The following is a 12964-nucleotide window of genomic DNA, read 5'->3' as shown; positions in this document are numbered from 1 at the left end:
GGTTGTTATCGAACATAAAAGCAACCGACCTCTGGTCAGTAATCAGCTTGAAATGTTTACCAACCAAATAGTGACGCCATTTCCGCAGTGCTTCCACAATGGCTTGTGCTTCTTTTTCGACACTTGAATGTCTTTGTTCTGCTGGAGAAAGTATCCTTGAGAAGAATGCGACTGGACGGTTCGATTGAGTCAAAGTAGCAGCAATGGTACTCTCAGATGCATCAGTTTCTATGATGAACTGCGCTTCAGGGTCAATGCAGCTTACTACAGATTCGATGATTTCACTTTTTATAGTTTCGAAAGACTGGAGCCCTGCTTTGGACAAAGGGAATGTAGTACGCGCAAGTGGAATCACTTTGGCAGCATAATCTGGTATAAGTGATGGTATAATGTGAAAACATACCAAGGGTCCTCCTCAGTGATGCGGTGTTTCTGGGCGGAGGTAAATTTTTCAAAGGATCTAGTCTATTGGGGTCAGGCTTGATAGTTTTGTGTGATATATGATAGCCCAACAAGTTGATAGATCGCAGTGAAAATGAAGACTTCTCATTATTGATAGTTAGGTTGTATTTGTATGCAGCTTCAATAAACTTTTTAAAGTTTATATAGTATCGTTCTTGTGTTTTTCTACAGATTGTGACATCATCAAGATAGGCGTAAGTGTCTTGTAACTGTTCTGTTCGGATGACTTGGTCAGTTACACGTTGGAATGCTGCCACCCCATTAGTGACCCCAAACGGGATACGCTTAAACTGGTAGAGTTGACCACAGGCCTCAAAAGCTGTGTAGTGCTTTTCTTCATTTCTTATCTTTACTTGGTGGTACGCACTTTTCAAGTCAATAGTACTGAAAAACTCATAATTTGCAACTTTGTTAACGATATCATCGATTCTAGGTAGTGGGTAAGCGTCCAGTAATGTAAAACGATTTATAGTCCTGGAGTAGTCAATGACCATTATTTTTCTATGATTTTCAGTAGTAACTACTAATGCTTGAGCCCTCCATGGAGACATACTAGGCTCTATAACATCGTCTTTAAGCAATTTACTTACTTCGTTTTCCATAAACTTTAAATCATCAGTGCTATGGCGATGATACTTGATTGCGATTGGCTTACATTCCGGTTTTAAATTAGAAAACAAAGATACCGGTTCTACAGTTGAGGCTGCCACGCTACATACGGTTATTTGTGACTTGTTGCCACCAAAGACTACTTTAATACTTGCATGGTTTTTCAAAATATCATGTCCAACAATTATATATGCACAAAGATCTGGTAACAATGAAAGATTAACTTGCTTGTAAAAGTGATCAAGAATGACAAGATTTACTTTGCATTGACCTGTTATGTCGGATGTGATTGATGTAGTAGCTATTGAGACAGTATCCCTACCTGGTTTTATAGGAATACCTAAATTAAGAGCAGTAGATTTGTTTATAAAACTTAGAGAGCTTCCCGTATCTATCAAAGCAGAGACAGATTTACCATTAACTAGGGCTTGTACTGTACTCTTTGTTAACCCACCGGGGGAAGCTGCTAGGTCAATAGAGTTCATTACTTCTTAAGATTTATCCAATTGCTTGGTTTGTAATTTACCTGCCCTGCAGACCTTAGCAAAATGTCCCTGTTTACCACAGTTATGACAAATTGTATTTTTAGCTGGACATTTGACCCTAGGATGTCTCAGATTACCGCAAAAGAAACATTTTTCAGTCACAGCAGCTAAAGAACACTTTTCCAAACTGCTTGAAGTTACATCAACATTCTGATTGCTCGCTTGAGTTTCTTGGGACGAAGTTGCATTTACTATAGATTGGAAAGATTGAAAAGCTAATGATTGCTCATGTGCAAGTTCTAGGGATCTGGCTTGACTATATGCCTGATCTAGTGTCAACGAAAAATTTTCTAGTAAGCGCTGGCGAATCGCAGAAGATTTTATTCTAGCAGTAAATGTGTCACGCATATAATCACCAATATTCTTTTCAGCTGTGACAGCTTTAAGCTGACAGTCTTTACTTAGTAGTTTTAAAGCCTGGAGATATTGGTCAATAGTCTCCTCAGGCTGCTGCTGACGTGCAGATAGTTTATGTCTGGAATATATTTCATTTACAGGTTTTACATAGATACTTCTTAGCACAGATATACCATAGTTATACGTACCGATTTCATTTATGTACTTGTCGATTTCCGGAGTAATAAAGTTTATAAGTATTTTGAGTTTATCGGAGTCGGATTGTTGTGGTGTGATACTGGTAACAAAATTCTAAAACGTTTTGTGCCAATGTGTCCATTCCTTACTTGCAGATGACGAGTTTGGATCTACACTAAACTTGTCTGGCTTTAGGATCGTATTCATTTCACAATATCAAGTTATTAAAATTGTAATAAGAGTAAGCATGAATGAAAAAGAACTTTTATCACCTTTAGAAAGGTTTTTAATAACTTGAACAATACTACATTGAATTATATTGGATTTGTTTACAAACACAACAAAACAATAGGCCTAATAGAGAATTGAAGACACATGTTTTTTACTACATTATTTTATTTTTACCACTACCCAACGAACACACAAGACGTTAGGGATCTATACTTTTCCACCGCTGTCCAACGCGCACTCGGTTAACTAGTGTCTCAGGGTCCTGGTCAGAAACTGTAATTATAATTTTATAATTTTTAATTATAAAATGAAACCGTCATAATCTAACCTAACCAACTAAACTTGCTGATAATATAATACTTTAATACTTTTCATTGGAATGATATAAGAAAAAAATTGAATGAAGGTTTAACTTACTAATAAATAAAAACATGTTTCTATAATTTGTTTAATTATAAAATGAATGTTTTTATTATAAAATTAAACTGTCATAAGCTAACATAACCAACCAAACTTGCTGATAATTTAAAAAAGATATAAGATAAAAATCGAATAAAGGTTTACTAATAACAAAAAACTAGAGGACCCATGCTGCTCCGCAGCGTTAAACTAAAAATATAATATCCAAGAACTAATCAAATTTATGAGTTTTGATGAGTAATACAGTATCTTGATACTGATTCAAACGATCAATAGCTCAATTTAAAGCCTATAAATACAGTACTGATTATTTTGAGTCTAAAACATACATGAACAATACTGAAGCCATTGATTTTTAGTCATAGAAAACCCTTACAAAAAATGTTTATGTTAGTTTTTCTCCTTGCGTTTGCTTGAAACTCGTCCGATAACTTGAATAACTAATACAGTAGCTTAAATGAATGCAGGTATTTCACTGAAGTTCCTTAGACCAAAATAACTGGTGAAACACATCTTAAATTGAAGTAAGAATTTGAAAATGAATCAAATTATTTTTGTCGGTCAAATAATACAGTAGGTAAATATATGCCGATGCATTTACTTCGATGGCCGATGCTTGATGTGAAATCATTGCGTGTATGACTTCAATTTAAGACCTGAATCATGAAAATCAGTCGGATAGAAGAGCCAAACGCACTCGGAAAAGAGAAACCAAATTTAACTCCCATAAGAAATAGGCTACATCGGGAGAAAATTTTGTTGACGTATAAGCCGAGTGGGGTTAAAGATAAATATATGCCCATGCTTGATGGCAAATCTTTGTGTGCATACCTTCAATTTGAGACCTCAATCATGAAAATCGGTCGGGTAGAAGAGCCAAACGAACTCGGCAAAGAGAAACCAAATTTAAGTTCCATAAGAAATACATGGGGGAGCCAATTTCGTTTACGTATAAACCAAGTGGGATTATAGATACATTTATGTCGATGCTTGATGGCAAATCTGTACTTGCATACCTTCAATTCGAGACCTCAATCATAAAAATCGGACTAAAATAAAAATGGGGTTATTGATCACTGGTCGTCGGTAAATCCCAAAATAATTACATTTTTTATTGTTTGGAATTCAGCAGCGCGCTTCAGGTACGTCCAATCTTAATAATCAAGGGCTCAAATGAAAGCTGGTATTTCACTGAAGGTTCTTAGACCAAAACATATAGGATTACGTAATTATAACTGAGGAAATATATTCTTCAATTGAAGGAACAATTAAAAAAAAATCTAATTTATGTTATTAGGTCAAGTAATACTGTAGATAAATAAATGCTGATGCTTGATGGCAAATCTACGTGTGCATACCTTTAATTTAAGACCAAAATTATGAAAATCGGTCAGGTAGAAGAGCCGAACGGACTCGGAAAAGAAAAACCAAATTTATCTCCCAAAAGCATTCAAGATTACAAGCCCAGTACCATAGACAAAATACGAACTAAATAATTTTATTTGCAGAAGTTAACAAAATTGTATTAATTCGAATAAAAGAAACAAATGACCGACTACGAAAATAGATATTTCATAAACTGTAAAAGATTCAAATTAAATGTTGGCTTACAGTACTATCTTTTTGCATCCCAATAAACTACTATTTAAGTAAGAAGACCATAAATAAAGCATACTCCCTTAATCAGGGGTGCCCATCCCTCCCTAGACTCATGACACCCCCCCCCCCCCCAATTGAGCAACAGCCCCCCCCCATAAATGATGTACACAACAAATGAGAAACATTATTCCCCCGCCCAGCACTATTTGTAAAACTATAAAAGAAGTTTTATATTTTTTTTTTAATTTAAAATTCAAACCCAGTTAATCTATATCAATAAAGTTATAGTTTTGTCTGTACATTGCTCAGAATTATACATATTTTGGGCTATTTATGTTTTATACATTGAAGAAGTTGAAACATGTCTTATCTCCATTTATGTCCGTCTGTCATGGCCCAGAAGGCATTTTATGCAGCCTACTCATGGCCTACTCTGAAGAAAACTAGAGAAACTAGAGGACTAGAGCACCGATTATGATTCTAATGGTTTAATTGTATCCACAGGATTGGCGAGAGAGTCCTTATAGCCATTATAGTCCCCTGTCAAATGTACATATACAGGCTCCCGTGTGCTCCTTAATGAGGCAGGTGTGGGAGTAGTCTTAATCTCTTCGTTTGACCTTGGAGAAATACAATTTCGTTGGTGGCACTCTTGAAAATGGTGCGTTTGAACGCTGTGGGAAAAAAACAAAATGGCCACCGTCGCAAACTTCCTTTCTTACTTATATCAGTAACCGTTAGAGTTATGAAAGAATTGTTGATACCAAAATGTAGCAATTTCAAATCTGCACAAAAAAGACTATTAAAGTTTTTAGGTAGGATACACCATTCTTTTATAAAACATAATTTTATATTTTTCATAAATAAATTAATCAGGGTGGAAGTAATGTCCCAGGACAGTTAAATATTTCAAAAAGTAATAAAGGGTGTTTCAGTAAAGCGTAACGGGCTATGCAGATTCAGATTCTATGTGCAAAAATAAGTCGAAAATGTTGTACAACATTTTTTTTCGATTTCGGCTTAGTTTAACCTTAATCCGCCATTTTGTATTTTTTGAAAATAATTGATAACTCAAAAGCTCTTGGAGATATTTTTATGAAACTTGGTATAAACTTTAAGTCTACAACTATAAACATTCTCCGAAAAAATCTTTGATCGGGCTCATCGAATTTCAAAATGGCGGCCATTAAAATGTTTTAAAGTCAAATTTCATGAAAACCAGCAATTAAAACAAAATTTTGAAACACAGTATTCTAAAGTCCTTTTTATTACAAATCAAACAACACTTTATTTGCGAAAATCGGATAATAAATAAAAAAGTTATGTAACTTTTATTATGTTTTTGTCACTAGTTTCTATAGAATTTAACTTTGTGATTTCAAAATGACTGCTATTTTGATAATTACTATTAATAATAAAAGTAACATAACTTTTTTATTTATTATCCGATTTTCGCAAATAAAGTGTCATTCTATTTGTAATAAAAAGGACTTTAAGTAATGTGTTGCAAAATTTCGTTTTAATAGCTGGTTTTCATGGAATTTGGCCTTAAAAATTTAAATGGCGGCCATTTTGTTTTTTACTCACAGCGTTCAAACGCACCATTTTCAAGAGTGCCACCAACGAAATTGTATTTCTCCAAGGTCAAACGAAGAGATTAAGACTACTCCCACACCTGCCTCATCAAGGAGCACACGGGTGTACATTTGACAGTGGACTATTAAAATATGGCCTCACTATTTTGGAAATAAAATAACGGACGATCAAAAATACAATTTTGTGTGATTTTTCTAGTTTATTTTCTCCATGTTTACTACATACGTCATTAATTTATGAAATACTAATAATCTGTTAAGAGAACACGTCATACATGAAATTACGAACAGCTGTTTTGATAAAGATTCCTTTTCCTAGCTGTCACTGATATCTATATATATAAAAGGCAAAGCCCTCACTGACTCACTGACTGACTCACTCACTCATCACTAATTCTCTTACTGATTCTTTAGGCATTAAATAGGAAAACTAAGCTGTTTTTATTCTGATTGGACTCTCGGTCTCCGCCCCAGTGGCTCTGGAGTTTCCCATGTTAAACTTATGAGTACTCATATTGAAATGGAATGAATGAATCTTAACAGCTGTTTCAATTAAACAAGTTGGTTCTGTTTTATGATGTTCAATAGCATTAAAGTTACAAGGATTACCAACAGGGTGCAGCATTATTATTTCTTTTAAATTTATGACAACAGCTAATTTGCAACCAAGAGGTGAGTGAGCGTAGCGAACGAACTTCAACCTGGAGGCGAGTTACGTAGCAAACGAGCTCCAACCTAAAAGTTTGTGAGCGTAGCGAACGAACTTCAACCAGGACGTGATTGAGCCATGCGAACGAGCTCACTTATGAAGTTAAACGGGGCAAAGCCCGCGGGTACAGCTAGTGTTTACATAAATGTTCTTTAAGAATACTGTGTAGGCCCTAACCATTTCCGATCACGTTTGTAAGCAAATCCAAAAACAACTGAGATTAATAACCGTGTGGCGTTGGCCTACATAACGGGTTTGATTTATCACGAGTACTAATATGTAACTGTAAATTAAATTAAATAACTAGCCATCATCCAGGTCGGGAACCGGAGATTCTGTGTGTATCAAGTTGTACTTGAATTTTGATTACCGGGAAAAGACCGTGAATCAGTGTTGTACAGGACTGGAAAACTTATCTTTCTATATAAATAAAATTAGAGTTTTATAAGTCACCTCATTTTAAGGAATCTTTTATTGCCAGAATATCCATAACGAATTGTCAGCGTCTTTCTCGATATAACGATCCCCTCTCCCTCCCTTTAGAAACATTACAGCTCCTTTGATGAAAATGAAATGGAAAAAAGGCTTGCGCCAACAATCGTTTGCTCCGTTATACACTTCTGTCTGCTGTGCGCTATGTTACAACAGATTTAAGATACAACAGCTGGGGAATGATGACGATATAATGCTTAGTACACTGTGATTGAGTGATAACCATGGTAACTTAGTAAGGCTGTGATTGGCCAATGAGTAGGCCTAAATATGGCGACTTGTTGAATTTGTGTATGAATTGAAGATAACCTATTAATGAACAGAAGAACAAAGAAAGAGAATAACAAGATTGTTCTCGTTACATTCTTTTTTAAGAGTGTTTTAATTATCTCTAAATATAATTTACTAGCTGTACCCGCGGGCTTTGCCCCGTTTAACTTCTTAATTTTCAAGATGAGCTCGTTCGCATGGCTCAATCACGTCCTGGTTGAAGTTCGTTCGCTACGCTCACTCACCTTTAGGTTGGAGCTCGTTCGCTGCCCTCACTTGCCTTCAGGTTAGCTCGTTCGCTACGCTAACTCGCCTCCAGGTTGAAGTTCGTTCGCTACGCTCACTCACCTTTGGTTGCAAATTAGCTGTGTTATAAATTTAAAAAAATAATAGTGCTGCACCCTGTTGGTAATCCTTGTAACTTTAATGCTGTTGAAAATCATAGAACAGAACCAACTTGTTTAATTGAAACAGCTGTTAAGATTCATTAATTCCATTTAAATATGAGTACTCATAAGGTTAACATGGGAAACTCCAGAGCCACTGGGGCGGAGCCCGAAAGCCCGATCAGAATAAAAACTACTTAGTTGTCCTATTTAATGCCCAAAGAATCGGTGTACCAAATTTCAGCCTCCTAGGTAAATGGGAAGTGGGAGAATTAGTGATGAGTGAGTGAGTCAGTCAGTCAGTCAGTCAGTCAGTGAGGGCTTTGCCTTTTATATATATAGATTACACTTTTTTATTACTTATCTATCAATTCCTATGCTGTGATACAGCACCTATCTGCCTTATCTGTTTATCATGAGCAGTACCTTATAACACTTTCTAAAGGTTCCTTTAATATTTACGTTATTTATAGCAATGTAATGTTTGGCCAGTGATTAGTTGAGTTTGAGTTAGCTACAATTTTAAACGTTGCCGTTTGTACAACTGAACCAAGATAAATAATTTGAAATTTACAATAATAATGATTGTGCAATATTGAATTTCGTTTATAAAAATGTAAATCGTGACTTAATGGCTGTTTACAGCGTTTTAATGAGTTTGTCATTTGTTTTTATACTATATTGGATTAACCGTATTTTTCATTCCCCCCCTCTCCCTATTAACTCAGGTAATCGAGTATACACAATAGTGTAAAGTATTGTAGCCTATGCCTATGCTACTTGCTACTTGATTGTATTTTAACGAGCTTTATGTCAACAAAGCGTTCTGCTGTGCTTAAGTCGCGTAGTAGCTGGATGTGTCTGTATCACAGCAGTTGAGCCATCCCGTGCGCTCCCTCTCTTAGATCTCACATCTTGCTAATCTTAAATAATAACTTTCTACACGAATCCTAAACTATCCTAAAATCCTATTTTAACTAATTTAATTCAATAATATAACTATTGTCATTAATTATCCACTTTCTACTTGATTTCGTCATGTATTTTGGATTGTCGTCACGTTGAACACTGTTGCAATTAACTTTAGCCCCCCCCCCATTTGAATTTTTTGAGCCCCCCCCAAGAATTTCAATGACGCAGTCTGCGTCACGGCCCCCCCTTGTGGGCACCCCTGCCTTAATATATTAGTACATTTCTCGTCCTTATGGATCGGCTGAAGACAATTTTATTGTTAGTTCTGTCCGGTGCACTCTCCCTAGAGGTCGTGTTTTGTTTACAATTTGTTTCTTGTTTTCAGTAATTAAAAACGTCGTTTAAACAAATAAAACGTGCTAATCATAACTAACGTGGCCATACGTCCCGCTTTCGGCGGGACAGTCTCGCTTTACAACAAGTTGTCCCGCTGTCCCCACAATCGGCCGGGGGACGCCTAAATGTCCCGCCTTGGAGGTCAGGCGTTTGAAATATAATATATCGAATATGAAATTTTGCCTTTCCACACTAATGTTTAGTTCGTGTAAGAATACTTGTTAGTAACTATAAGGAAAACTAAAGGAAACCAACCTATTAACCTATTTGGTTAATACAACAATTACATTACTGTACAATAAGCATGTCATCGTTCATCGATCCTCGATCGCATGAACTCAACTATCTATAGGCCTACTATACTCGTCAAAGATCGGCACTAGTACAATTTATTTCTGCGCGAGTGTTAAAGCACTATAGGCTACTACGGCCTCAAAAGACGCAGGTTGTCACTGTTGTCAGTAAGGCTAGGCGCACACGAGCGATTATTTCATCGGCCAATCTGTGCATCATGTATTTGAATGAAAGCGCGCACACAGGCGATCGAGAATTGCGCCGATTTTAAAATCTGGGTTTTGCCACAGATTTGTAGGCGAGGCGATTGTCGCCCGAAAATCTGTAACGTACAGATTGTTATCAGTCCGCGCACATGGTCGACTAAAAATCGGCCAGTCGCTTGTTGTTCTCCACAGGAGTCAGTGAACTTCAGTGTGAGTTGTGTTGTTTTCTTTGCTAAAAAAGGCCACAGCTTTTATAATAAAAACTGAAACTTTCATCAGACATTCAAAGCAATTAAAGGACTTTTTACTGTCATCACGTAAAGTGTATAGTTTATAAAACTGTCGATTTAAAAGTCCCTGACTTACTATCGGATGGACCCAATATTTAGGTTTTCTTCTTTTTTTTCTTTGATAATTAGAAGATCACAAACACAGGTTAATTCAACAAAGTCCATTTTAGGATAGCTTGAACGCACTAAAAAAATCCATTTCTCGACTAAAAAGTCGCCACGTGTGCGCCTAGACATAAATCAAGGGCGATTTATTTTTGGACGATTTTTTAATCGGCCAATCGAAAAATCAACCTTGTGCGCCAGGCCTAAACTAAACTAAACTGTCAAGTTGTTTACAGTACCTTAACCTCTCTTTTTTAGCACAGAAAACATACTACTGCTTTTAGGTACCATTCGGTGCAAAGAAAGTTTGTTTGAGATTTGATTATTGTACTGTTCAATTGTGCATTAGATAATGACCAAACGGAAATTCACATTTAAGAGTGAGTTACAAGCGAAATATCCGTTTATTTAAACTTAAGTTTGAGACAAACAAAAGTGATGTGACCCGCCATTTGTAAATTCACGTCCTTCGCTCAGTTCCCACTGTTTACGTGCACTTGGTGAAGCTATCCACTTTTGAGGAGATTTCTAAGTAAAGATATGTTCCGTTCAATGAACTTACAAATAGGTTAAATATAATAAAAACTCAATTAAAAACCAATTTATGTTTTACAAATTATTATGTCTAGATTGCATAAAAACGCTAGTTTACAGATATTATTTTTCAACATTTTTCCACCCCCCTCTCAGCTGAGGGGTATTCCATACCCCCAGACCCCCCGGAATGGGGTGTCCAGCTTCGTACTCCAATATATATGGTCACGTTAATTATAACTAATAACACGTCCCCTAGTCATACAACCAAACAGAAGGGAGCAAATCATGAAGTTTACAATAAAAATATAAACACAATTTCGTCTACACTAGCGATCAGTGTCACCGGACATGAACTAGACACGAAAAACGAGCTTCAAAATTTAAAATGGGATGTAAAGTTTACTTGTGTTGGTTAGTCTTTGGTAAGACTATGATGCATTTTACACCCTAATAATAATCATAAGAATAATATGAAACGTAATTCTGAATATATATTTATTTTATCGACTACATTGCTCTTACTCTTACTCCTAATTTTCCGTAGTATACGACATTATGGTACCGATACGATTGCAGGTACGACACTTTCGACAAAACTGGCCTACAATCTTCGTGCTTGGCTCCCATTGGACGGCGCGCAAGGCTTCTGATTGGGAGTTAGCGAGTTCCGCCGAGGGACCGAGTTAGCGACTTCCGTACGAGGACGGAATTCGCTAACCCGGCTCTAGAGCGGGTTCCGGAGTTAGCCAATTCCGAAACCGAACAAGTTAGTGAGTTCCTCTCATCGACCAAATTTTAAGATAGGGCATTTAACATGGGGTTAGCGAGTTCCAGAGTTAGCCAATTCCGCGGACCCGGCTACGCTACCCACTACGCCACATTCACTGAAGGTTTCGAACCGTCTCGTTGCGGTAATGGTGTTCCCTCAAGAGAAGAGTGACGCTATACACTCTGTTAGAGTTGCAAAAGTATATCCCCAATGTCTTAAGCCACCCATAAACAGGCGAGCATGTTCACCGTCAACGCGAACATGCTCGCCCGTGTAAGTTTATGGGGTCTGCGAGCCTTCGTAGGGGAGAGCATTTTGGGCTCGGCGCTCGACTTGTTGGCCCTGGTGAGCCCAAGCCCCAACAAAAACATGCTCGCCCGTCCGTGGGGACGACCAACATGTTCGCGAGCGTACACGTAGGCCTAAGTTAAAATAGGTACGTTTGGAAAATACCTACATCAGAAAATGTCTTCGAGACAGTCTTCTGTTATCCTCAGTTCATTTTTATTATCATATAATGCTGGTTCTACTCAAAGACATGTGAGTGACCCGGTTCCTGTTTTCAAGCCAAATCTTACACAATATTTTTTGTGGCTTGCGTTTTTTTCTCATTTTCCAAAAAAACAAGACCACCGCAAATAGCCAACAGCGTTAGCATCAATTTTAAACACAACTTGACTGTCACAGCTCGAGATAAGCAATAGTACTGGGCGGTGGTGGCGAGCATGTTCACGAGCATGCTCCATCGTCTGTCAGAATCACTGAGCATGCTTGACTGTCTGTTGGAAACACCGAGCATGTTCGCAAGCGTGTACAGTACACCCACAGACTCGCGAACATGTTTGCCCGTGTATGGGCAGCTTTAAAATAAACACCGACGGCATTCCACCGTATCGTTGTGTCAATGGTGTTCCGGGCCCCCCATAACCCAGAGACGTCACTGCCGGACGCCTAATCCACGTTCGGTTACCACCAGACGTGTACATCCTTTGCCAATAAAGCAACCAAGTGGAAAGCCTTGATTTGTAATAAATGTTAGCCTATATTGGTGATTATTAACTTTTATCACAGAGGATACGCGTCCGGTAACCAGACGTAGATTAGGCGTCCGGTAGTGACGTCACCGGGTTGTGGGGTGCCGGAACGCCATAACCACAACGATACGATGTTCGGCCAGCGTTGTTCGTGGTGTAGTGGATAGAGTGCTCGGCTGATATCCAAGAGGTCCCTGGTTCGAAACCCATCGGTTTCTTTAACTTTCCATCACAGATTTTGCTTTGAATGTAATTTCTTCTTAACTGTACATCTTTTGTTAGAATTTTTGGCATTTATAATTTTATGTTATAAAGAGAATTTAACCTTCATTTGATTTTTTTCACTATCAGCAAGTTTGGTTGGTTAGGTTAGGTTATGACAGTAACTGCCGGGCGCCTAATCCACTTCCTGTTACCGGACGCGTATCCTCTGCGTACTTTATTTGCTGTCAAGATGAAGGACTTGTGATAAGTTAAGTTTTTAATAGTCCTTCAGTCATCTCGTGTTTAAATGTTACAACTGAGTGATATTGAACTAAATCTGGTACCACTCTTAACCTAAAATCACA

At 37.4% G+C, this 12964-nt stretch overlaps 1 protein-coding gene across 2 annotated transcripts in view; it reads right to left on the bottom strand.

Moving 5' to 3' along the window:
• The window catches only part of LOC128994364 (pyrimidodiazepine synthase-like), a 53420-nt gene that overhangs the window by 40222 nt on the left and 234 nt on the right, over positions 1 to 12964 (bottom strand). The gene's annotated exons all lie outside the window — the stretch shown is intronic.

This window comes from Macrosteles quadrilineatus, unplaced genomic scaffold (genome assembly GCF_028750875.1).
Source record: "Macrosteles quadrilineatus isolate MER2022 unplaced genomic scaffold, UCM_ALF_1.0 Scaffold_5__1_contigs__length_97177068, whole genome shotgun sequence".
Lineage (NCBI taxonomy): Eukaryota > Metazoa > Arthropoda > Insecta > Hemiptera > Cicadellidae > Macrosteles > Macrosteles quadrilineatus.
The sequence above is the reverse complement of the archived record's forward strand: the minus strand, read 5'-3'. Positions and strand labels throughout refer to the sequence as shown.